At 41.8% G+C, this 25,779-nt stretch overlaps 1 protein-coding gene across 22 annotated transcripts in view; it reads right to left on the reverse strand.

Moving 5' to 3' along the window:
* The window catches only part of BAZ2B (bromodomain adjacent to zinc finger domain 2B), a 277,861-nt gene that overhangs the window by 180,585 nt on the left and 71,497 nt on the right, over positions 1-25,779 (reverse strand). The window contains exon 1 of one of the 22 annotated variants that reach the window (XM_084644076.1): positions 2,695-2,710. The exons of the other annotated variants lie outside the window; for them this stretch is intronic. The gene's annotated coding sequence lies outside the window, so the exon portion shown is untranslated. Of the gene's footprint in view, positions 1-2,694; positions 2,711-25,779 lie in introns of those variants that run through there. 22 annotated transcript variants of the gene reach the window in all.

A 25,779-nucleotide genomic window follows, 5' to 3' on the forward strand; every position in this document is an offset into this window, starting at 1 on the left:
CTCCCGCATCCTGAACTCCTCATTTCTGGCCCCACCCCAGAGCCCTCCCACACCCCAACCCCAAATTTTGTGGGCATTCATGGCCCGCCATACAATTTCAATAACCAGATGTGGCCCTCAGGCCAAAAGTTTTCCCACCCCTGCTCTATAATCACATCCACTGATTAGATCCATTTACACACACCTTATGCAAGGGTTTGTTGCTAAATTGTTCTACATCTTGCCCAAAGGTTAAGGGTGGGTATAACTCATCCCCCATCTAGCTCCCAACACAAAACCTGCTTACTCTTTGTGCATGGAACCAAGAGTGGTCAATCTCTCCATCTCAAGGCACTGGAAAGCCATTTCATTGGAAAACATAAAACACAATCAACAGGTCAATAACTTTTTTTTTTTAAAATCTGTATGGTGGTAGTATCTAGAACCCGCAATCATGAACCAGGACCCCCACTGTGCTAGGTGCTGTACAAACACATACCGAAAATGATTCCCGTCTCAAACAGCTTACGTTGTAAGTAAAGTTCTTGTATTCATCACTTAAAAGGAATATACTAGATGCCTAACAAACTGCAGAATCTCCCTTCTCACCTGGTTTGAGTTTTCAGAAAAACAAATCCATACTCTCTAGCTGCACAGCAGTTCAACTGGTGCAATGATAGCTATCTATTTCCACTGCTAGAAAACAAACAAAAACGTTAAAGAAGAAACAGAATACTATTCTAGCAATCCTAACTCATGCAAATCTGCAACTGATTTCAACGTTATTTACATACACATAAAAAGAAGAGATTAGAAAGCAAACAGAAAACTAAACAGATCTTACAAGGGAAGTTTGTCTCCACCTGCTGGATGGAACGAAAGCAGCAAACTATCCATGTGTAGAAGGTACAAGAACAAATTTACTTCAGAACTTGCATCTACATTTCAAACACTGCACAGCCATGTGATGTTCAATATAAATTTCTCTAGAGTCTAGACTCTCGAAATATGACTCCATAAAATATGGCAGGTTTTGTTTAAAGATTAGTGGTTATTTTCTTGGCACCAGAGTTGAATAATGAAAACAGTAAATAATGCCACCAAGCACTTACATAGTGCCTTTCCTTAGAGGATTTCACAGCACTTTGCAAAACTGGGTGATCACCATTAGCCTCATTTTATAACAGGTTAGATGACTCCTCTCCCCAAGAGGCAGGCATTGCACAGGCACTGGCAGATACAGCTTACCCACCCTGCCACACTGTTTTTCACCAAAAGGAGATCACTCAATGGTCAAATACAATCTAGACTATCCTAAGGATTACTGTGGAGTGAGTGCCAGCAAATGTTCCCATTTAATCCCAACACAATTAGGCCAGGAAGTGCTAAATGCAAAGGGGAGTTTTCTTATGTTGGCAACCTCTGGTTGGTCAGACATGCCATCTGCTTTACATGTTCCTTAATATAAGCAATTTAACCCTAACTAACGTGCACACACACACACTCTCCAGAAAATATTAATCATGTTTACTAAGGAAAATTCCATTAGTTAGTTGTCAACCTATCTTGCACCGATTACTTCTTTTTCTGGCGTTTTTAAATAGAATTCTTTATAATTTTTTATCCCAAATAACTTACTATCATATTTAATTCCAGCACTTTAAGACAGCCATATTGATTTTATTTTAAAAATCCGCTCCAGCATGTTTTTAACTTAACTGCCTACTGTAGAGGAATTGATGCCAAATGTTCACTATGGCAGCAAAGAACACTGGTGCAATCCTATTGTCCTCACCTATTTTTGGAGCCTGATTTGGCAACTTTCCTGCCCACTGTGAAACAACTGAGAAAAATGGTTAACTGTGTATGGTATACAGCCTCAGTTATGTTATGAGGGTATATGGCGCACACTGTGCACAAATTATACTTCCAGTTACAAGTGTGTAACTATCAACTTCAGTGGATTCTTTTGTATCTGTATAATGAGTAGAATTTGACCCTCAATCTCCTGGAACCCCATCTTCTGATGGTATTAAATCTCAAAATGAAGTTTTGAGGGTAATATAAAAATGGGTCCAGGCACAGAACAGCAGGAGTTACTCCTGCCTGCTCTCTACTATAAGATTGCCAATTCTGCATTTACTTGACGGAAAAATAGCTAAGTTAAACTATCATGAGTACAGAAATAGAGATCTAAATAAAATCTAACCAAGAAATTCCACATAATACTTTATTCCCAAACTGATAGACCTATGCTAGATGTAAAATAGATGATACAGGATAAATAGACTACAAATTATCAGCATTTATTCAACAGTATTGAAAAATACTTTAGATATATTGTTTGTAATATCAGGGTTATTCCTTTGAACATATACCAGAATTGTCCATGAAATTAAGAATAGTTGAGCGATTTGCAGCTAAATAGAGTTCAATGTTAAACACTCAACATCTAAATGTATTTCAGACAAGTTTGTATTAAAACATTTTTCAAAGGAGTATTAAAAAACACTAGGCAACTTTCTTACTTCAAAAAGAAAAAGATAATCCTTGAAAATAAAATAACTGAAAAGTCTCTCTAACTGTAGGCTCTCACTTCAACCAATATTTATAAACATTTTAAATTGATAATTCTCTGGAAAAAAGCAGAAAACAAAAAAGAACACTGAACACTTGTCTTTAGAGGAGAGTAGATATATAACATTAACAGCTTACTGTGGATAGTGGTTTAATCAGGAAGTAGCCATTATCCTTTCGCTACAGAGCAGTAACAGCACTCCAAAACAACAAGCCGTGGTATTTTTTTTCTCAGTTAAGAGGACTGAAAGAACACATGCTATTTTGCTCTAGCTTTGCTGACCCCAAAGGTCACCAGATGTCTGTTATCAAAAGGTATCATGAAAACATAATCCAAGCAAGTATTTACAATGCTAGATTTGTGGAAACATCTAAAATCTGTCTAACACAACCTCTCTCTGTGTGTATTACTCACAAAACATGGCTGTCTTATTCAGAGATTAGCAATTATTGTAATGAGATACTGTCGGAGAGGGTCAAATAGTGCTTCCTGCAGTTTACACATCTTGATTTCCTGGTAAACAAACTGAAAGACAGGTGGAGCACTTAGATCACTGGTAAACAAGTACACTCACGTGACCAAAACCAACCCAGGTGAACTAATTAGTTACAATACAATGTATAATTGTTCCAACTTAACTGCATCAGAAATAAAAACAACTCGAAGCAAAATGCAGATTTTTTTTTTCTCTAATACTGGATAAATGGCAATTCTGTACTACCTGATTTTTTTAAGCATGGCTAAATCTATAAGAATCATTTAAGTTAACTGAAGTTCAAATATACACATGCAATAAACTGCTGCTGAAGTTCTGTTAGAATGAGGAATCAGTACACATGATAAAAACAATCACAAAAGTTATTCTTGGAAAAATCTGAAATCTGAGCAATAATTACTAACAGCTGTATCTGGAGGCTTATAATTTTCATCCCCTTTACAGAAGAGAAAGGAAATAAACAACAGAACTTTCTAAAAAGATATTACATAATATATTATTTAGAAGCAACCAAAAATTAAATCTAAAGTGCAGTTTAAAAGAAAAATAAAAAAACAATGGTTGGATAAATATTTCAATTGCAGGCTCCTTCACAGCACAGAGCAAGAGGCTAGTTGGTTTGATAGCTGGACACAAATCAAAATTGTCACCGATATTAGCTTGGAAGGTTGTGATATTATTTAAGTGTCTAGAATTCCCACACCTCCTCACCTGCTGAAAAGGGGGGGTGCAAGAGCCTCTGGTAGAGAAGAATTTGATCAACAGATATAATCTTCTACTCCAGATATTTAAAAAAATATCTAATGTGCCAGAAGTGGGAGAATCTGCACTTAATTTCTCTAAAATACATTTTTGTTGTAACTGAAAGCGATAGACTAATGTCCAATCCAAAACAATTTCCTCAACTTCTTCATATTTCAACTGGATACTCTTCCCTCCTCGCCTCCAGTGGAGGCAGTGGTCACTGAATGCCTTTGACTGCCTAAGACTGTTTTCCTCCCAAAAAATCTTAGTCACAGAGGGGACTGACATCAGCAGGAGAAGGCTATTTCTTCCCTATTTACCTGATAGAATTCACCAATGAAGAAAAAAGTTAAACAGATTCAGTTTACAATCAGGCTCTCCCTGATGGACCTTCTTCAGGAGTTGACGGGGGGCCATGACACTATGAAGAGTAAAACCCCACAGAAACAGTGACCAATGGGAAAGGAAGCCTGTTACCCTCAAGAGTAACATGGGGAGCAGACAAAAGGGACATCAACTTTCCTCTCTGAGAAACAGTTCAGCATGCAGCCACAGGAAAGCAGCCAATTGACAAATCTGGAGAATGAAATCCAGGTACAGAATGGGCATTGGCAATGCAAATCTCTACTAATTATATTGTCAATGTGCCCCAACCCTATTTCAAAATCACCTCTAAGAACAAGGACCTGATCCAAAACCTATAAAAGTAAATGGAATGAATCCTATTCACTTCAGGGGTAGGGTTGGATCAAGCCTAGAGAGCATATCCTAGGCTGAGGCCTTGTCTACACTAGAAAGGTTTGCTGGTATAGCTATATTGGCAAACCTTTCCAGTGAAGACACATCTTATACTGGAAAAAGAGTTCTTTTGCTAGTGTAGCTAATACCAGTTCCACAAATAAATAAGCAGTATCATCAAAAGGACATTTTTGCCAGCACAACTGCGTCAACACTACAGCTTTTACCAGCCTAGCTATGTCTGTTAGGGAGTGTGGTTTTTTTTGCATTCCTAACTGACATAGCTATGCTAGCAAAACTTTAAAGTATAGACCAGGCTTGAGTGCACATTCAGTTATTGGAGTTTCTACAAAGACTGCCAACAATGGTACCATCTCAGTACTAAAAGTATGATGGTGGTTTGTGAGTGGGACACCTGTCCAATAAACCAGGCCCCATGATTAAATGTAGTTTATAAATTAAAAACATTCCAAAAACTATGCTAATAATATCAGCAAAAATAGTAATGAGGATTCTTCTTGTAAAATATTTATATTTTACACTGTTGATTTAAAAGATTATCTTGAGATTTTTAATAAAAGATTATTTCATGCATTAGTATGGCCATAATTGTCATAACAAAATGCAGAGAAAGAACTCATTCCCTTAAAAAAACTATTTCAAAACATCAAAATTGTATTGCTAGAATCTGTTGGGTTTGTTTGTTTCTTTTTGCTTACAAAAAGCAATTCTTGTCAAAAGAGACGGTTAAAAAAATACAAATCTTCAAGCAGAAATAGAGCCTTGTGCTTAGAGAAAAATCTCAGCAGAGCTCTCTTTACAATAGTTTAAAAAACACCTTTCCATAAGCAGTACACAGTTCATAGTGAAATCAGTGGGAGTTTGCCTCTGACTTCACCATAAGCATAAGAGATAGTGAGTTAGGGCCTTAACGTTAGAAACTTTTCATCCAAAAAATACTTACTCACAAAAATAGTCCCAATGAATTTAATAGGTCATATACAATTAAGGGTTTTTATGGGTTGGGACATGTGTACTAGAGTTATTATTCAGATTATTAGCCATTGAGGTGAACAATTCTTCTTCGATCATCTCAACACACATTACCCACACTGCAAAACATAATTATTAGGTAAAGTGTGTCTTTGCTATGGAACATGAAATGAAGGAGGATACACACACACACATATATATATAATACTGGCAACAACAAAATAGAATACATCTTTGGTAAATGTTTCCAGCTCACCCTCAACTCCAAGCCAGATACCAGTGTTAACAAGATTACACGCAATAAGGGTTATTTTCTGCCCCTTCTGACCACCAGAGGCCCTCTAGGGACTCATCTCACCTCACACTTGTCAGTCGCTTGCTTAATCGTATAATGCTCAAGTATCATGAGGCCCAAAAACTGCTAAAATATTGGAAAATTTAAAAAAAGATCTGACAAGGTAAGGAAACTGTTTCTGTGCTTGTTTCATTTAAATTAAGATGATTAAAAGCAGCATTTTTCTTCTGCCTAGTAAAGTTTCAAAGCTGTATTAAGTCAATCTCCAGCTATAAACTTTTGAAAGAACAACCATAACGTATCGTTCACGGTTATGAACATTTCAGAGGTACAAACAACCTCTATTCCCAAGGTGTTTGTAACTTTGAGGTTCTACTGTAGGCATATTTTTACTCTTATCTGTACTTTCAGAAGGCAAGCAGTCCTGTGCTAATAAGAACATTTCAGGTTGACCTTCAGAGGTGGCGCTGAGTAGAGTACACTACAGCAGAGAAGGGTAGAAGTAACAGAAGTCATGGACTGTTGGATTTCTATTGTGCAGTCTACATTAGAGAGGAATGGCTACAATCTCCAAGTAAACTGCAAATAGTGAAAGGCACTATGGCCAGGGCTTTGCATTTTACATAATTCCTTAGCCACCAAATTTGCTGCAGAATCCACATGTCACTCCAGAATATAAAACTTTCCTTTAAAACAAAACAAAAATCTTCTAGCTGATATAGCTGTGAATATAACCTCCTGAATACGAATTGAATGAAACTGATGCAGTCATCTAAGTATACAGACAACATGAAAAAATGGCTCTGATCAGTGTGAACTTCCCCCATTCATCTCCATGATGTGTTAAACCTGAAAGTTAATGCTGATGGTTTCACATCAGTGTGGTTAAATCTTTCACTGCTAATGATCTGAGCAAGAATACCCAGCTAACATGTATATCCATTTATGTTAGCTGAATGGACAGATACTCATGGACAAGGAGAGACCAACAGGCCAGCTGAATACTATCAGAATTTGCTGGGGTGAGGCACCAGCAATTCAAACCATTCCTACGTTCCCTGCCCCCTAAAATCTCAAGTTACTTCCAACTCTGCCCACCAGAAGAAGGGAAAGTGGAGATGCAGATTCTTCTCCTCTACCCAAAGTCTCAACCACCTCTTCCAAAAAGCCCAAATGCATCTTACTTCTTTGTAAGTGACAAATCTTTCAGCTGTTCCCTTTCCAATGAAGTGCAATTCCCACCTCCCAAGCAATCTGGAACGAGTGAGAAGTCTTACTCATTGGGCCAGATTCTAACATGCTTAAGACATCTGAGTACTACTTTATTTCATGAGGGCTCCCACCATGAGGCCATTCATAGAGTAAGCTAATATTCAACTTGAGTAAAGAGTGTCAGAATGTGGCCCTATATTTGGAAAAGACATTGCTTTAAAAACATGTAGCAAGCTAATCCCCTTTCTCCATAGTGCTTCAAACAGCTGATGCCAGTTCAGAAGGAGCCTCTTAGGGCTGTTCAGAAATTGTGTAGCAGCTGAATTCCCCCTACCTGTCTTAGTCCTAGCCCTACCAGGGCATAGGGTGGAGCGGGGGTTCCTGCAAGAGGCAGGAAGGAGATACGGCATCCTCCTCTGCTCTTCTTCCTCTAAAGCAACCTAGGCAGTGTATTGTGGCCACAGGGCCTGGTGCTATACTCATGATTTCTTTGGTTTTCGTTTACAGATTCCTCCCCCACAACCAGCCCCAATTTTAACCTGAATGCTTGAACATGTGACATATTAATTGGATCCTAACGTAATATCTTGAATCAAAAGATGCAAGTGAAATATTGCAAGTACTAATTAGCAAGAGCCACTAAAAATTATACATTTATTGCCCACTATGTCTGCAAATTGTCCTCAAAGTTTTTTCTTTGTAAATTTAATTAATTCTGCACTTACTAAAGGTATCAGAATGAGTGTTCTGGAGGCTGAATTTCTTTGTTTTTTCCATCATGTAGTAATAGTGCAAACTCCTGCCCTGTCACTGTATCCCAATCCCCAACTGCTCAAACATCCCTCATTTTGAAGGAATGTCACTGATTTTAGTCTCAAAACTACCTACTTTCCACACAAATTTGGTATCCCCACATTTTTTATAGCTGAAAATGTATTTATATATGAAATAAAGAATTATGAAACCAAGGCCGTAGAAAGAAATGGTAACTTTCTTTAACTGTGGTTCTTCAAGATGTGATGTAGATGTGTACTCCAAGTAGAAGTGTGCATACTAGAAGCAGACACTTCTGCCTAGCAGTACCTGTAGAGGGGTGGCGCTCAGGCCTCATGCCTGTAGCCCTACCCCTGGCTATATGAGGTGGTTCCGCCCCAATTCCCCTCAGTTCTTTTGCACCAAATGTCCATGGGAAGACTCCGATGCAGAGGGGACAAGGTGGGCCGTGGAATACACATCTGCATCACATCTTGAAGAACAACAGTTACAGTAAGTAACTGTTCCTTCTTCAAGTAAATGCAAACGTGTGTATTCCAAGTGTGTGATTACCGAGCAGTAGCCACATCCCCAGGCAGGGCTCAGTCTACCTGAGTAAGATTGCAGGACACTCTTCTGACATTAGCATCCGCTCTGGAAGAAGCGGTTATCCCGTAATAGTCCGTATATGTATGTATAGACAACCCTACAAATGCCCAATATGGAAATGTCATTAAGGAATGCCACCGACATTGCCTGTGTCCATAACTGGTGAGGAGCCATAGCCAATGCTATATCATATTCAGTCTTGATGCAAGATGTTATCCCTCAAGAGATGGTCTGCTCAGAGACCGCCTATCCCTTCATGGGGTCCACATATGATATGAACAGGCAAGGCAAAGCACGAAACTGTTCAGTCCTCCTCAGATAAAAGCTTTGACAGCATCTAATGTAAGGAGGCATTGTTCCTCTGGTGAGGAATGCAGATAAGGGGAAAATATAGACAAATATACTCTCTGGTTCAAATCAAACTGAGAGACCATCTTGGATACAAGGTGTGGCCGGAGCATAATCTTGTCCCTGGAGAACTGTGTGTAAGGAGGCCCGGCAACTCACACACCCTCCTAGCAGAAATAATGGTTATAAAAAATATAGTCTTCTGAGATGGAAGGGTGTGACAGGACCCCAGGGTATGACCTGGACTGTGGGACCTCTGTGCCCCCTTAACTTTCCAGCCTGGGCTGTCTCTCACAATGCTTTTCTAGTGACAAGCAGCAAACCTCTCCAGGGGCTGTTATTACTCAACTAACAACATGCAGAGACAAACCCAGCTAAGTTGCATAAAAGCTCTCCAAGCCACTCATTAACTATACAGAGGGAGACCCCAGCAAATCCCCCCAGCCTTGTATCCCAGAAGTGTACCATCTTACACTGCTCAAGACTGTTTCTTGAACAATGCAAGCTCATTAATTAGTTCGCCACTTCGTTGAAGGATAGTGGCCATGCACCAGCCTTTGTAATCTAAGCAGATTCCCTAAGCAGTTTAGACAAACACACTGGTAAGGATAAAAGATTAAAATAAGTTTAACTACAGAAAGATAGATTTTAGCTGATTATAAGTGGAAGGCATAAAGGTCAGAGACAGTTACCTAAGAAAATAAAAAATAAACACGCATCCTAAATCCTAAACTCCCAGACTAAGCAAGATTTGAATCAAATGGCTTTGATTCAAATCTGGATGTTGCAGGAGGTCACAGTTCTTAATACACAGTCTATGAATTTCCTTCTCAGCGTGAGACCAATCTCCTCAGTTTTATGTCTCTGTCTTCCCAGAATTCTTGTTGCCTTCAGCATAGGTGGGGGGAGGAGAGAGGTGATCGCCTAGTGCCACTATCCCTTATTTTTATACTCTCAATTCAGAGAAGATACTGACCCAGGCATGTCCTGGTGGGCCTTGCTAAGTCATATAGTTGAACAATCCTCACTGTGTAGTGCTTGTGCAACTATTTCTTACAAAATTGTAAATCTCTTGTTTACAATTCTCTTGTCAGTCAATGGCTCGTGATAGTAGCTTAACACCCATTTGGGTGTGGGTCACCACCTTTGTTGTCACTGGAGAACTAGCAGTGGGCATCTCCCAGACTCTCAGCATATTTCAATAACAACCACATACTGGGTTGCCTACTGTCTAGTCACACAAACACAAGCACCCTTGCCTTGCCCCCTGCCCCAAGGCTCCGCCTCCACTCCACTCCACCCCTTCTCTGAGGCCCCATCCCACTCACTCCATTCCCCCCTCCCACCATTGCTCGCTCTCCCCACACCCTCACCCACTTTCACTGGGCTGGAGCAGGGAGTTCGGTCGCGAGAGGGGGTGTGGGCTCTGGGCTGGGTCCAATGGGTTCAGAGTGTGGGAGGTGGCTCTCAGTTGAGCTTGGGCAGGGGTTTGGGGTGCAAGCTCTGGGAGGGAGTCTGGGTGCTGGAGGGGGTTTGGAGTACTGGTTCTAAGAGGGGGCTCAGGGCTGGGGCAGGAAATTGTGGTGGAGGAAGGGGAGAGGGATGCGGGCTCCAGCCAGGCAGTGCTTACCTTGGGCAGCTTCCGGTCAGAGGCACAGCAGGGCTAAGGCAGGCTCCCTGCCTGCCCTGACCCCACACTGCTCCTGGAAGTGCCTGGAAGGTCCCTGCAGCCCCTGGAGCCCCCTCTTGCTTGCAGGCACCGACCCCACAGCTCCCATTGGCCACAGCTCCCAGCCAATGGGAGCTGCAGAGTTAGCACTTGGGGCAGCGACAGCGCACAGAGACCCCCTGTTCCCCTCCCAAAGGCCACAGGAACATGCTGGCTACTTCCGGGAGCAGCGGGGAGCCAGGGCAGGCAGGGAGCTTGTCTTAGCCTGCTGCGCTGCTGGACTTTTAGCGGTCTAACATCTCCCGTTTTGGCTTCAGTAGCCTCCGGGAGATAGAACCCAATTCTGGGAGACTCCCGAGGAAACCATGTGGGTTGGCAACCCTAACCATATAGCAAAAGTCTCATCACTTCATACACTAATGATTATATGTATTTTGACAGAACAATGCGTTTCAGCAGATCATGACCTTTCATATGGTATCTTACACGTAAGATACCATTTGAAATATCACAACCACATACAAATGATGAATATGGGGATTACAAGGTGCTACTTTGAGATCTAGTGCATCACAAAGGGGCAGCAGACAGGAAGGAAGAAGCTCAAATGGAGGCCCCATTAGAGCTGTTAAAATGGTGTTCAGGTCCCACAGGTGGACCAGCTCTTAGACTGGAGGATGCAGGTGAAGAAGTCCTTTCTCGTCGCCCAGGGAATTGGAGAAATTCAATTTCCCTTGGATATGTGGATGAAATGTCGATACTGCTGCCAAATGCACTCTCAGAGAACTGAGTACTAAGTCTGATTTCTGAAGGTGAAGCAGGTACTCCAAGATGTCCTGGATGGAAGACCCTGCTAGATGGGTCCCATGAGCCAAGAACCACACTGAAAACCTCTTCCACTTTGCCAAGTAGGTCATTCTAGTCAAAGGCTTCCTACTGTTAAGTAGGACCTGTTGGTCAGCCTGTGAGCAATGCTATTCACCTACACTGTAATGTACAGAGAGCTGATCACCAGATGCATGGTGCAGCCACAGTCCTGTGTGATAAGGTCAGAAAGGAGAAATAAGATGGGAGATTGAACTGACAGAACGTGTCTGAGAATCAGCACTGCCTCGGCCACGCTGGGGCAATCGGGATGAGCCAGGCTCGATCCGCCTTGAGTTTGGTGGTAAGTTGAGGAATGATCAGGACAGAAAAGAATGTATACAGCAGAATCAAGGGAAAGCATCAGAGAGGAAGCCCAGGCTGAGCATCTCCTGAGAGCAGAATAGGCAATACTTCCTGTTTTCCCTCATTGAGAAGAGGTCGATCATGGGGATGCCCCACACTGCTAAAACTATTCGAAGGACCTCCACTTTCAGGGACCATTCCTGACTTGGGGAGAAAAACCTGTAGAGATGATCCACGAGGCAGTAAGAGGACAGCTATAAGGGTAAGGTCTTCTTTGATGCTGAACTGCCACCGGTTGATCACCTTGAGGCAGAATGATCTGGAGTGGGCTCCCCTTTGTTTGTTCACATTGTACATCACAGTGGTATTGTCAGTGAGTATGTGAACCAGTGAATGTCTGATATGTTCCCGAAAGGCATGACACACATAGATGGCCCAAAGCTTCAGCACACTGATGTGGAGCAAGGCCTCCTGTTCTCACCAGAGAGTCACTCAGTGAGTCCAGATGTGCCCCGCCCAACCAAGAAGGGACATCTCAGTAACCACTGACTTGGTCGGAAAGGGCTGAGCAAAGGTACACATTGCATAGGGACTCCCACCAGCACAGGAACTCCAGGACTGATAGACGAAGGAGAACCAATCAGTCCAGAGAATGCAGGGCAGGGCAGTAAACCATCTTGAGCCACATTCGAAGAGGGTGAAGATGAAACCTGGTGAGATGGACCACCTGGGTGCAAGCGGAGACATGGCGCAATGGGCTCAGACACACGTCGACTGTCATGGATGGTTGTGATTGCAGACTAAGACACAGCTGTTGAATCACCTGGAAGCGGTCAGTCAGCAGGAACACTTTCGACATTGTGGAATCTAACAGGGGCCCAATGAACTCTATTTACTGAGTGGGAGCCAAGGTCAACTTCATAGTGTTTAGAATGAGTTCTAAATGATGGAGTAAATATAGCATGGTGTCGATGTGAGCGAGAATCTCCTCTCTGGACTCAGCAACCAGTCGTTGAGGTGGGGAAGGTATGGATTCATATCCTCCTGAGGTATGCCATGACTGCTGCCATACATTCAGTGAAGACTCAGGAGAGATGCCGAATGGGAGAACCGTGCACCGAAAGTGTCAGTCTCCTATCAGGAAATGAAGAAACGTCCTGTGGCTCGGAAGGATGGCCACATGAAAGTAAGTGTCCTGAAGATCCAGAGCAGTTGTTTTGAAACAAAGCAAGGATTATAGCTGATATATGAGCTTCTGTATGGTCACTCTATTTCATTTATTTGTTGAATCCATGGAGGTCAAGGATGGGGCTCATCCCATCCAAAGATTTTGGTATCAGGAAATACCCATGATCCCAGTGTTCTCACAAAACCTCCTCCAATGCTCACAACATTAGCAGAGAGCTGACCTGCTCAAAGAGCAGCCTCCTGAGAGGGGTCCGTGAAGAGGGACGGGGAAAGAGAGGGGCTGGAGAGGGGGCATGGAGAGGAACTGGATGGCATAGCCCTATCTGACAGCGTTTAGGACCTAGTTGCAGAAGGTAATCGAGACCCAGGCAATGTAAAAGTGGGCTAGCATGTCCCCAAAGGAACAGGCATATGACAAGGGAGGAAGAAAAAAGGGGAACAATGCTCTGGACCACCGAGCCAAAACAGGTGCTTAGCAGGCACCCAGGGAGGGGGTGCAGACAGGCCAGGCCATGAACCCGAGTGCTTTCTCTTATGGGACTTGTCCCTCTTCCTGGGATAGTCTCACTGTCTCGGAGGAAAAAGCTGCACAAAAAGGATGCTGCAGCCTGTATGACTGTTATTGTTGCGCCCCGTAGTGGCATCTCTGTGTGGCTGGCGTGTACGCCCCCAGAGACCTTAATATAGCCTTTGAATCCTTGAAGGAATGCAGGGTTTCATCAGTCTTGACCGAAAGCAAGGTTCAATCATCAAAACACAGGTCCTAAATTGCTTGCTGGATATCCAGCGTGATCACCGAGTTCTGGAGCCAGGAAGCCCTCCCTTATAGCAACTGCCAATGCCATCGTCCTGGCTGAAGTATCCGCCACATCAAGGGCAGGCTGCAGAGATGTTATAGCTACCCAGCAGCCCTCAGCGACAAACACCCAAAATTCATCACGGGAAGCCTTGTACAACTGCTCCTCAAATTTGGCCACAGCCAACTAACTGAGGAAGTCATATCTTGCCAACAAAGCTTGCTGGTTCACAATCCTCACAATCCTGTAGTGAAGAGGAGGTGTATATCTTTCTATCCAAAAGGTCCACGCACTTAGAGTCTCTGTCCTTAGGGTGGACTTGAACTTGCCCTGCCAGCCTCCAACATTCACCACCATGACCACCAAGAATTTCAGGGCTGGATAGGAATAGAACCCCTTGTATCTCTCCACAGGCACAACATAGCATTTCTACAAGACCTTGGCCATCAGCGGTACCAAAGCCGGCATACCCAAAGAGCTCTCAAAGGTTTGAGGAGTGCCTCATTAATTGGGAGGGCCACCCTTCCAGGGATGAATGTCCACAAGTTTATGGGTATTCTTCTGGAGAAAATCCTCTTGAACACGAGAGACAAGGCCACTCAACATAAAAGGTCCTGGTATGCCTTAAACTCCTCCAGGATGGAAGGGGAGGATGAACCAGGCAGCACTGCTTCATCCAGGGACAAGGATGAGGCTGTTGGCTGGGCTAAAGGCAAGTCCTGCTCCTAAGGCAGCATCTCTGGATGGGGAAATTTCAGGAGCTCCACAGGAAGGGGAACCTCAGGCATCTGGACTTGTGGGTGATCTGCAGCCACCAATGCTACACAAACAGGTGATCTCGCTTTGAACTGGATGATGAGCAAGACCTCCAGGAGGAAGGAGTTTCCCAGCAAACCCAAGGGGAGCATTGGTATGGGTAAGGCATTGGTGGCCAGTAGGAGATGGTCCATGGGTCTCCATAAGGGCCTCAGGGCGCATGCCAATCCTGGTAGCCCTTCAGGTCTACCACTGGCTTCAGACCTCCTCTGATGAAGTAGAGCAGGAGGACAAGGATCCCAATTCTGAAATAGGGGAGTCCCAGGACCTGGGAGACATAGGAGGAGTGACTCTAGAGGGAGAGAGCAGGCAATTCGACTCATCCGTGTCCCAAAACAAGGTTGGAATCGGCACTCCTGATATAGTTGGCACCACCAGTGCCAAAAATGCCAGTGCCACAGGCAAAGTCAGTCCCAGTACAAATATTGGTACTGGAGTGCCTGAGTGCCTCAACGTTGGGCACAGCAACAACCTCCATGGAACCATCAGCGGCGTCGATTGCATCGGTGCCGAGGAAGGGCCAGTGTAGTGGAGCGGTTGCCCCACACCAGGAAGAGGAAGGGTTAAAGCAGGCCAGAGGGAGCCTATGCAGAACCCTACAATTAGAAGAGGGCTCACTAAGTGAGCCAATCAGGAGGTGGCTTGTTGCAGCAGCCAATCAGGGCCAGAGGGGGCCATATATAAAGGGCTGCTCCACAGAGCAGAGGACAGTCTCTCCCTGGCCTGCTAGGGAGAAGGATTGTCTGCCTAGGAGCACCAGGGCTAGAGCAGTGCTGGGCAGGGCAGCAGAGCAGGAGGAGCTTCTGGCTGACTTCTGCCAGACTGAGGTCCTGGAGAAAGGGCAGATAAAGTGCTAGGGCTTCCCCCACTTGCCCTGAGGGAAGTGGACAACACAAACTGGAGTCGGGCCGGCGGCAAAGATGGGACCAAAAGCCAGAGTAGGTCCAACACAGCCTGGTACACTGATGTCATAGATACTGCTGGTACCGGCATTCTTCCTGTAGGTACTAGACTCAACGGACGCCTAGAGGCCGGAACTGGAGTTGATGGTATAGGTGTCTGCCCTCCCTACCTTATACTGAGGGAGGGTCAGAGGCACCTGCACCATCCCGCATGCCAGAGCCTTCCTGGTGCTGGTCTGCGCTTTTCTTAGGGGAGGCAGAAGAGTCACCCCAGGACCTGGAGCACTCGCGATTGGTCTTCTGAGACCTCATATTTGGCACCGATGACAGAGAACGACTCCTGCGTCTCTTGGGGAAGCTCCTGCCCCAGAATGGGAGGCAGTAGCATTTTCCAAGCTGGAGGGCGATCTGTGGCCCGAGGAAGGCCTCAGTACCAGGTCAGTCCTGATGGCCTGTTCAAGCAGGTGCTGCCTGAGGCGAAGATCCAGTGCCACCGGAGTCCTCTTTTTGAAAAATCTTAAAATGGAACAGCTCTCTTTAAGGTGGGCTTCGCCAAGACAGAGCAAGAACCTCATGTGGGGGTCATTATTGGAAATCACCACTCCACACAAAGGACAATGCTTGAACCCTGGTGAGGGCATCACTGGGGAGCACTACCACTATACTATTACTCTAATACTAACTAAACTATTAACTATGTACACTAAAATTAGGCTAGGACGATGAATTGTGAGGTTGTGAAATGACAACCACACAGAGCTCCAACTTCAGCTGATGGGCGGTGAGAAGGAACTAATGTGGGGTCAGGGCAGCGTTGCCTCATATAGCCAGGAAACGGGTTACAAGCATGAGGTGCAAGCACTGCCTCTCTATGGGTACAGCTAAGCAAAAGTCTCTGGCTCCAACACTCACAACCTGCTTGGAATACATGTCTGTATCTACTCGAAGAAAAAATATTATTACATTAAAGAGAGAAATCCCACAGCATTTTAACTTTCTTACATGAATAATTTGTGTCCTCCTCATTTGGGGTCTTTGTCCATCAAAACTTTCCACCACTACCAGATATGGGCTAAAGCTTATGCTCAAATAAATCTGTTAGTCTTTAAGGTACCACCAGACTCCTTGTTGTATTAGTTCCTTAAGCCATTTAGCCTCCAACTGTCTTACATTTCTGAATTTAGCATTTTATAAATAAATTCAAGTCACATTAGGATAAACTATTTAATATCTGGATTTTCAATTAAACATTTTCCAGTATTTTCTCATTTATTAGAGCTTGAAAACTATTCAAACTTGTCTATGTACACACTTATTTGGGGATTTTTTTTTACTAGCTAGTGGGAATCAGCTAGTGAATCAGCTATATAAAGTATCTACAAAAAAAATACTTTAACAGCCTAGCATTCGCTCTTTATAATATAGTTTAGCATTAAACATGATTTATTTTCTCGAACTGATGGCCTTCGGAAGGTTTGCAATCTATATTTTCCTTCCAGAACACAGGAAGGGGTTTATTTAATAAATTAGATCTCTCACCATAAAAGCTAGGGGAACATTTTATAGATATTTTGTGTTAACAAGATACCTTTAATATACAACTCTAGATATACCTTGAAAGGTTTAAGAACAAAAAAGAAATGTTGAAGGCCATGAATATTTTTTTAGAAAAGATACAAAAGACTGAAGAAAACTATAAATGTATATCCTTTCATTTATCTATCAACATAAAATAGACACACACACACAGCCTGTGAGAATACAATATTAATTTTACTGCAGAAGAACAGACATTGCATAACAATGAGATTTGCTAATGAAATCAGCCATCAACCTGGAATACATATGTATTAAACCAAGACCTCAGTGTCATTTTCTTTTTGCATCATTTGTTCTCTCTCTCTCTCATTTTTCTCGACCTTTCAATATTTTGTCCTCCTTCAGGTTTTATTGCTTCAAATAATACAATATTATACAATATTGCTGTAACACTATAGATGCAGCACTTTTCATTTTATCACATTTATTTTTGTTAAATGTAGAAGCTAATTGCACAGGTTCCATCAGCATTGTTAATGTACCTTTGAAAGAAAAATCAGTGATGCTAAAGAGACAAAGGAGGTTTATTTCTATGGAAAATTGAAGTAACACATCTAATAAAAATTGAATATTACTTAGTACATAAACCATGTAGAAACTTTTACAACTAGATCAGTGTTTACCTACCTGTTAATGCAGAGATTTTATATATAAAATATATATTACCCTTGTATTTAATGGTTAAATGTGGCCATAGTGTAAAACTATGACATGAATGAAAATAATTGTTTTACTAACTCCCCAAAATCACCATAATTTTAACATATTTAAATAAGCCATCACATTTAGTAACAACATGAACAGCATATATTCTACACATAGATTTGAAATACAGACACCTGTACCTGAAAAGTAGAATTCTTTAAAAAAAAAATCAAGATTATTTACTATTTATGCAAGGAATGATGCACTTTGCAGCTGTTCACTACACAAGATCAATGAATTACAAAAATCTGTAACATGCTATTCGGCTCACCGAGCACAATGATCCATATTTTACTTTTCTGGGATATATTTGGCTCCATACTGTTTTGTGAAGATGCCATACTTAAATGTTAAAAGCTTCCTACCACCATTTGATGCCAGACCAGATTACCCAAACTGGGTTTTGAGCAACTACAAAAATTAACGGCATAACCTGCTATGGAACGTAATTGTTCTTAATTTATGATACTAATAATGTTTAGTTGGTAGCACTTCAGCTAATATTCCGCTGTTAACATAATATCTGTATCAAGTTAGCGTGCTTCATTTTCAGAGCACCCCATTGCCTACCTCCAAGTAGTACACGGCAGATTAACAAAAGCAGTAGAAATCACAAAGACGCTTAAAAAGCAAACAAACATTCTCTAGGAACACCTGAAATCTTTTTAGACTGTCACTTGCTTATAAAAATCAGGTTTTCACTACAGTGGTGTTATAGACATAATCTTATTGGTTTTCAGGGCATAAGGAAGAATCTATGTAATTCATAAAGTAATTTATGTTTTCAAAGAAAAATCTATTCATCGTGCCACCTGATATTTCCCTGTCCACTCAGGAGTGGCTCTTCAGAGACGAGAGAAAAATCAGAAGGTAATTAATTAATTAAGGTGAGTGTTTGGGAAGGTCTGGAAAAATATTAAGAAAATTTCAGAATCTTATTACCTTCACCATCACCAGGGCCATCAAATGTACCAAGTCACTACTGTAGTTGCCAAGTAAGAACCCCATCAAAATATCAGACAAAAGAACCACCAAGATACCACAGTGAAATAAAGTATAATAAAAAAAATATTCCTCAAGCATACACAAGCACATGACACAGCCAATCCTGCATTTTTATGCAACCAATGCTTCCACTGGAGTCACTGAAAGTTTTGGGTGTTCACAAGATACATCATTAGGTCCCATTCTATCCTTCCATTTTCCCCCTCTTCCTCTTACATACCCCAAGTGTGCAACAACCTATAAGAAACTTCCAAGTGTCTATATTTCAAAGGCTTAGTGTTAATTTTAAAATTCAAGAGATTCTGAACATAGAAGATGTAGAAGATTGTTCAGAGTCACAATCTAGCAAAAATATTTTAAAGCTCACTTCTAAGCATTTGTCTTTCTCCAGAAATCCGTATATATTACATTTCCAAGATGAATGCAATTGAACTGGTCGAGGCACAATTAATTCCATTGGGCTCACCTTCTGGAGCAAAGACTGCAAGAACCTTGACCCTGAAAAGCATAGGGTCATTTTCTTCAGTGATGAACAGTGATTGCTTTCTGTAATTTTAACAATTGTCAAGTGAGTTAAAGAGTAGCACTGGCAGGTTATAGTTGTGAAATGCTTATACTTTTAATTTTAACAGTGATCTATTGCTCTGCAATATAGGTCAACTGTCCAATTCAACATCCTGTACATGAGGTTATATACTCTTGGGACCATATACTGCTCTCACTGACATCAACAGTTCCACCAGGGAGCAAAGGTAAAGTATGGCCCTTAAAATATACAGGTGTGCTAAAAGATACAATACTAATTCAAAAGATTAACTGAAGAAAGGATGTTTCTGAATTGTCCAGTTATACAGTACATATAACTTCTCTGGCTCTGGTTTCACAAATAACTGAAGGATTAAGCAGCCATGGACATACCTTAAATATACTATACCAACCTTTAACAAATCCATGAGATAGTCTCATGGCGTTGTGAAAAAATATTCAATGGGGTAGGAATATAAAAATTTCTTTCCAACTAAAATAAATGTGAACCCTAATTTTATGAATAAGGACTCAATCCTACAAACTGAAGTTAATACGAGTTGAAAGGTGCTTAGTGCCCCCATAGCAGGTACTCAGGATCAGATGCCGCCAGGTGCTAACTGTTCTGTACAATTTGATCAACATAACAGAGCATGTTACAGTATTTTTGGGTTATACACCACCAACGCCAGTAAGAAAAAAAAATGCAAAAATACAAATAACTCTGAATTTATACTATGTATCCTTGTTTTCCAGACTCGTGAGAAAAAATTTCAGCAATATCCCTTTTAATTTTAGTAAAAAGCATATCAAGTTAAAATATTTCTGGTACTTACCTCATTCAGAAATACTAGCTTACTTGAAAGCTTACTTCTTACAAATCTGGATAATAAAACATGTTTACGTTTCTTTATAATGAAACACCACAATTTGTACTGAATTATGATGACTACTATTTATCTACTTTAGGGAATAAAAAGCAGAGGACAATTTATTAAAGCACAAGAGAAACTCTTGAACACTACAAGGTTACAGCCTGTGAGCTGAGCTGCTAGCAAAAACATCTATGATGCTCCAAACCTGCCATTTTTCTTCCTTGACAAAGACTCCATCTGCCACAGAGCCATTTACAGCCTCAGAGTCAGAATATCAATGATTTCCAACCATTTTGCAAGTCTGCTTTCACCTTGACATCACCTCTGTAATACATCTAAAACAGATGAAACATATATTCCCTCTACAAGCTCTGAGCCCATGCTTTATTCAGCTGATAGGCATTTAAGTTGTCCTCTAACGTACCATTTTTTATTCTCACTAATTGTGTAAGAAGAATTTTAAAACTGCAAATTCCCTGTAATTTCTGTTGTTCTGCCTGTCTTAAAATAAAGGTCCATTTGTACAACTTCAAAATAAGAAAAAAATATATTATGTACTTTCAAATACTGACTAAATGAAAAAAAAATACAAAACTATACGTATACATTTTAAAGTGTGTTATATTAAAATGGTTAACTACACACATGTACACAAACTTGAAACAAATACTATTTTTATTTTTCAATTTTTTTAAAAAAGAAGTTCCTCACTATGGGCCAGATCTTCAGACTGAATAAACTGGTATAACTTCACTGAAACCAACAGAGCTATATCTGTCTACACCAGCTGAGGATCAGCTCTACATCTCTGGACCCACATACAAATTCACAAGCTTATCCTGGAATTCTTCTTTAGACTAAAAACGCTCACTCACATGAAAGGCAGTTCTGCCTTGGTGAAGTAAGGCTTCCAAGAATTGTGTCTGCAGATAAACAGCAATATAATAAACTAAACAGAAATAGACTTCCCATCTCTTTAGACATAAGAATAAACATACCCCTACGATACCCTTCAGGCAAAGGCCCAAATGAATGTATTTCTTGCAAGCATTACATTATGAAACCCAGTATTCAGTCAGGTATCAACCTTGCCTCTAATTTTGCAGGTACAATTTTTTTTATCCTGGAATACTCACAATTTTGGACTCCCAATGACTTATAGATGCAAGAGCAGCAATTATAGGTCAGAGTGAATGAATCTAGTAGTTAGATGTCCCGCTGTTGCCACTGGAACCCTCAGTTTGTTACTCATGCTGGTGCAAGTATTTGAGGGCAGCTACAGAATGACAAAGAACTTCTGACAATTCAGGTCTTTATATCTACAAAACACACATACCTAATTTTACAGGCACAATTTTGTGTGTTCTAATACACGCCCATCAAAAAGGCAAATAAGAGCATGTAGCATGGGGCACGGGTCACTTGCTGGAGGATTCTCTGCTCCTTGAAGTCTTTAAACCACGATTTGAGGACTTCAATAGCTCAGACATAGGTGAGAGGTTTTTCGCAGGAGTGGGTGGGTGAAATCTGTGACCTGCGTTGTGCAGGAGGTCAGACTAGATGATCATAATGGTCCCTTCTGAACTTAGTATCTATGAATCTATAAGATGTGATGACAGCCATTTGATAAACAGCAACTATCCTAACTAGGGTTTCCAGGCCTCCGGTTTTCGACGGGAACACCTGGTCAAAAAGGGACCCTGATGGCTCTGGTCAGCGCCGCTGACCAGGCTGTTAAAAGTCCGGTCAGCAGCACAGCAGGGCTAAGACAGGGTCCCTGCTTGCCCTGGGTCCACATGACTCCCGGAAGCGGCCGGCATGTCCCTGCGGCTCCTAGGTGCAGGGATGGCCAGGGAGGCTCCGAGTGCTGTCCCCGCCCCAAGTGCTGGCTCCGTGGCTTCTGTTAACTGGGAACCACAGCCAATGGGAGCTGTGGGGGTGGCGCCTGCTGGTGAGGGCAGCGTGCTGAGCCCCTTGGCTGTCCCTGCACCTAGGGGCTGTAGGGACATACCAGCCGCTTCCGGAAGCTGCCTGAGGTAAGTGTCTCCCAGAGCCCACCCCCTGAACCCCCTCAAGCACCACAACCCCTTGCCCCAGCCCTGAGCCCCCTCCCGCATCCAAACTCCCCCCTAGAGCCCACACCACACATTCTGTCCCATACTCTGAATGCCTCGGCTGAAGCCTGGAGCCCCCTCCTGCAGCCCAAACCCCCCATCCCAGCCCCATACCAGAGCCCGCACCCCTAGTTGGAGCCCTCACCCCCACACACAGCCTAATCCCCTGCCCCAGCCTGAAGCCCTCTCTCCTCTCCCACACCCTGAACCCCTCATTTCTGACCGCACCCCAGAGCCCACTCCCCCAGCCGGAGCTCTCTCCCGCTCCCGCAGCCCAACCCCCTGCCCCAGCCCAGTGAAAGTGAACAAGTGAGCGAGGGTGGGAGAGTGTGGTGATGGAATGGAGTGAGTGGGGATGTAGTGAGTGGGGAGTGGAGCCTCGGAGAATGGGCAGGGCAGGGGCGGGACCTCATGGCACAGAAGGGTGTTCGGTTTTCTGCAATCAGTAAATTGCCAACCCTAATCCTAACCCTTTAACCACCTCACCTGCCCTCTTACCACTTATCTCTCATCGGGACTACAATTAATATTCCGAACCTGTGCATGATTTCAAACAGCTTCAGACTTTTCTTTTTTAAAGCCATCAGGAGATGTTTCCTTCTTCCCCACCCAAATGTAGAGTTTTCCCTGAAAAGTGTCTAAACTAAACTGGCAAGCTGAAGCATCTCACTCAATTTCTAACTGCCTTCATGACACTGAGCATGAGATACAAACAAACAAACAGTATATTTTTGGGTGTAGAAGAACGTCATATATTCAGCACATCTCTTATCCCACAAAAACATCGTGTTCCTTTCTCCAACCCCAAATAATCCCAATATACATTCCATTTGTCCCTCCTTTTTCACACCCAATACCAATGCCCCCCCAGCCATTCCATCATTATTGCTGTCCAGTCATACGCTTGTCCTGGTGGTAGGAAAGAGGGGCATGCAGGCTACACAAGATCAGAAGGCTGATCTGTTTGGCTGGGTAGTGGTTTGCAAGTTGATGCCAACCTGGTAGTAAATTGAGCAGCTACCAACCAGCACTCTGTTGCTTACTCCCCCCTTGCTAGGCCATAAGGTCCACGCTGAGGAGGGAGGCTCCATGCTCTGCCCTGTTTCTAAGACAGCTCATGAAGACATTATTGCATTTGTTTTAATTTGGAAGTTTACCTTCACAACCAGAGGACTGGAAATATATTTTTAATCCAAAATCTTAAATCATGCAGGAGAAAGTTGCTTATTTACCAAAATGTAACCAAAAAGGTTCTCACTCCACTAATTGGGAAAAATAATTGTAAAGATCAGTTATAATAGATCTATAAATATAGTTACAGACATTTCCTTTAAAAAAAACACCGATTACAGACAGTTGTTGACCAATGACTTGTGTTTTGAAAGATTTTTGAACTTTAGACTTTGCAAGTAAACATAACAAATACGAATTCTCCCCCCCCCCTTTTTTTTTTTTTTTGCAAACCTATTACTGCTATTAAACAGATAAAACCAGCTGGTCTTAACAATAAAGTGATATTACAGAAAATTCAATTTACATCTGAACCCTTCCAGTTGCCATCTGTACAGTAAAGCTTAATAAACCACTTATTCTTCCTAACAGATGCTAATCATGGACTGACAATACACAATCAAAATCTGTTCTTTAACTCTTTTAGGCAAATGGCCATTAAGTCTGGTTAACAGCAGCAATATCAACATAGTTGGGAATAATTATTCTTGTTCATCTAAAGCAATATTTATGTTACTATTGCTTTAAAATAGTTTGCCAACCCATCTTGAACACAAGACAAAAATGACATGTCTAACTGTAAAAGTAGACTGGAGCTGAGCTAAGCAAGTAGCCTCTAAAAGCCATTTAGATTTTATATTTTCTTGAAAGAAACCATAAGAAACATGAAAATATTTTTGCAGTTTCTTTCCACACTGCTATTTTCCTATCAAGCTGATTTGCATTCATCAGTAACAAAATATATATTTTATTTATTCTTATTGTTGTAATTCAAAAACATTTGCTGACAAATCAACACAAAGAAACATATTATTCACTGGCAATAAACTACTTTTATTTTAAAGTAAAGCAGTTTTACTACACACAATTGTGTAAATAAGGGGGAGAAATCTTAATTTTTAAAAGAATTTTAAAAGGTATAATTTCCTCTGCCTTCTATTTAGAACAGGTATGCTTATTACAAACACTTAAAACTGTGTTAAAAGAGCTTATTATTCTTAGTTTCTCAGTAAATTATAATTATTGTTATTATGCTTAAGTAAAGATGTAATTAAATCTGCAGGTGCTGAACCATGTACGAAGCGGTGAATTCTTATGCACTTTTTGGGATGCGTTATTTTGGAACATCTAATTTTTTGTCTCCATGTTTCTTGTTTTTAAACCAAAATGCATGTTTTCTTGCAGCGAAAAAACAGCTTGATATAACTTTACAAAAGCTGCAGAATCAATGCCACTCCTTTCAGCAGTGGGAGGGGAAGGGTGTGATTTGAGGAGCTTATAAAGATCACTAAGGATATGTCTATATTGCAGTTAAACACCTGCAGCTGGCCCGTGTCAGCTAACTCAGGCTCACAGGGCTGTTTCATACCAGAGCCCAGGCTACAGCCTGAACATCTACACTGCAATAAAACAGCCCTATGAGCCTGAGTAGGTGACATGGGCCAGCTGCCAGTGTTAACTGCAGTGTAAACATATCCTCACACACCACTAAGCACAACTCTATGAGATCCCCTGTGAGTAAGGTGTTTAGATCAGTGGCTCTCAACCTTTCCAAACTACTGTACCCCTTTTAGGAGTCTGATTTGTCTTGTATACCTGCAACTTTCACCTCACTTAAAAACTTCCTTACAAAATCAGACCTCAAAATACAAAAAAGTGTCACACCACACTATGACTGAAAAATTGCTTACTTTATCATTTTTACCATATAATTATAAAATAAATCAACTGGAATATAAATATTGTACTTACATTTCAATGTACAGTATATAGAGCAGTATAAACAAATTATTATCTGTATGAAATATTAGTTTGTACTGACTTCGCTAGTGCTTTTTATGTCACCTGTTGTAAAACTAGGCAAATATCTAGATGAGTTGATGTACGTCCTGGAAGACCTCTGCGTACCCCTCATGGAGAATAACTGGTTTAGAGGATGAAATAGGGCCAGTGAAGTAGCATATCTGCAGATATATTGACTATTCTCCAAGAAGGAAGAGAATGCAGTAGGCCCGATGTTGCACTGAAGCAGCAACGGGGCATTCTGGCAACCTAAGAGTAGCAACATACAGTTCATTTACTCCTCCCATTATCAATAATTTCTCCTTAAAAGTTTCTGGTTCTCAGTCTTTATTCTAATCCAACTGCTATGTTAAATTCAGTTTTAAGCTGTACTTTGACCACCATATTTATTTTGTTCAGATTATGAGTGGAATGCTGACAATCCATACTAACTGGTTGTAGAATAATACTGAGATGCTCATCTAACTCCCTTAAATGTAAACCTGACACTCTTCAGCTCACTAATTTACTAGCTTACAAATTCACACAAAGCAATAACTTCCCTATAAAAAAAAAAGTATTTTCCTTGGTAATTCACTTCTGGCTTTCAGAGCCAACAATCCAAACATTGGGGACCTCTCCAAACGTGACACTCGA

This window comes from Lepidochelys olivacea, assembly GCF_965140295.1.
Source record: "Lepidochelys olivacea isolate rLepOli2 genome assembly, chromosome: 11".
In the NCBI taxonomy this organism is placed as follows: Eukaryota; Metazoa; Chordata; order Testudines; family Cheloniidae; genus Lepidochelys; species Lepidochelys olivacea.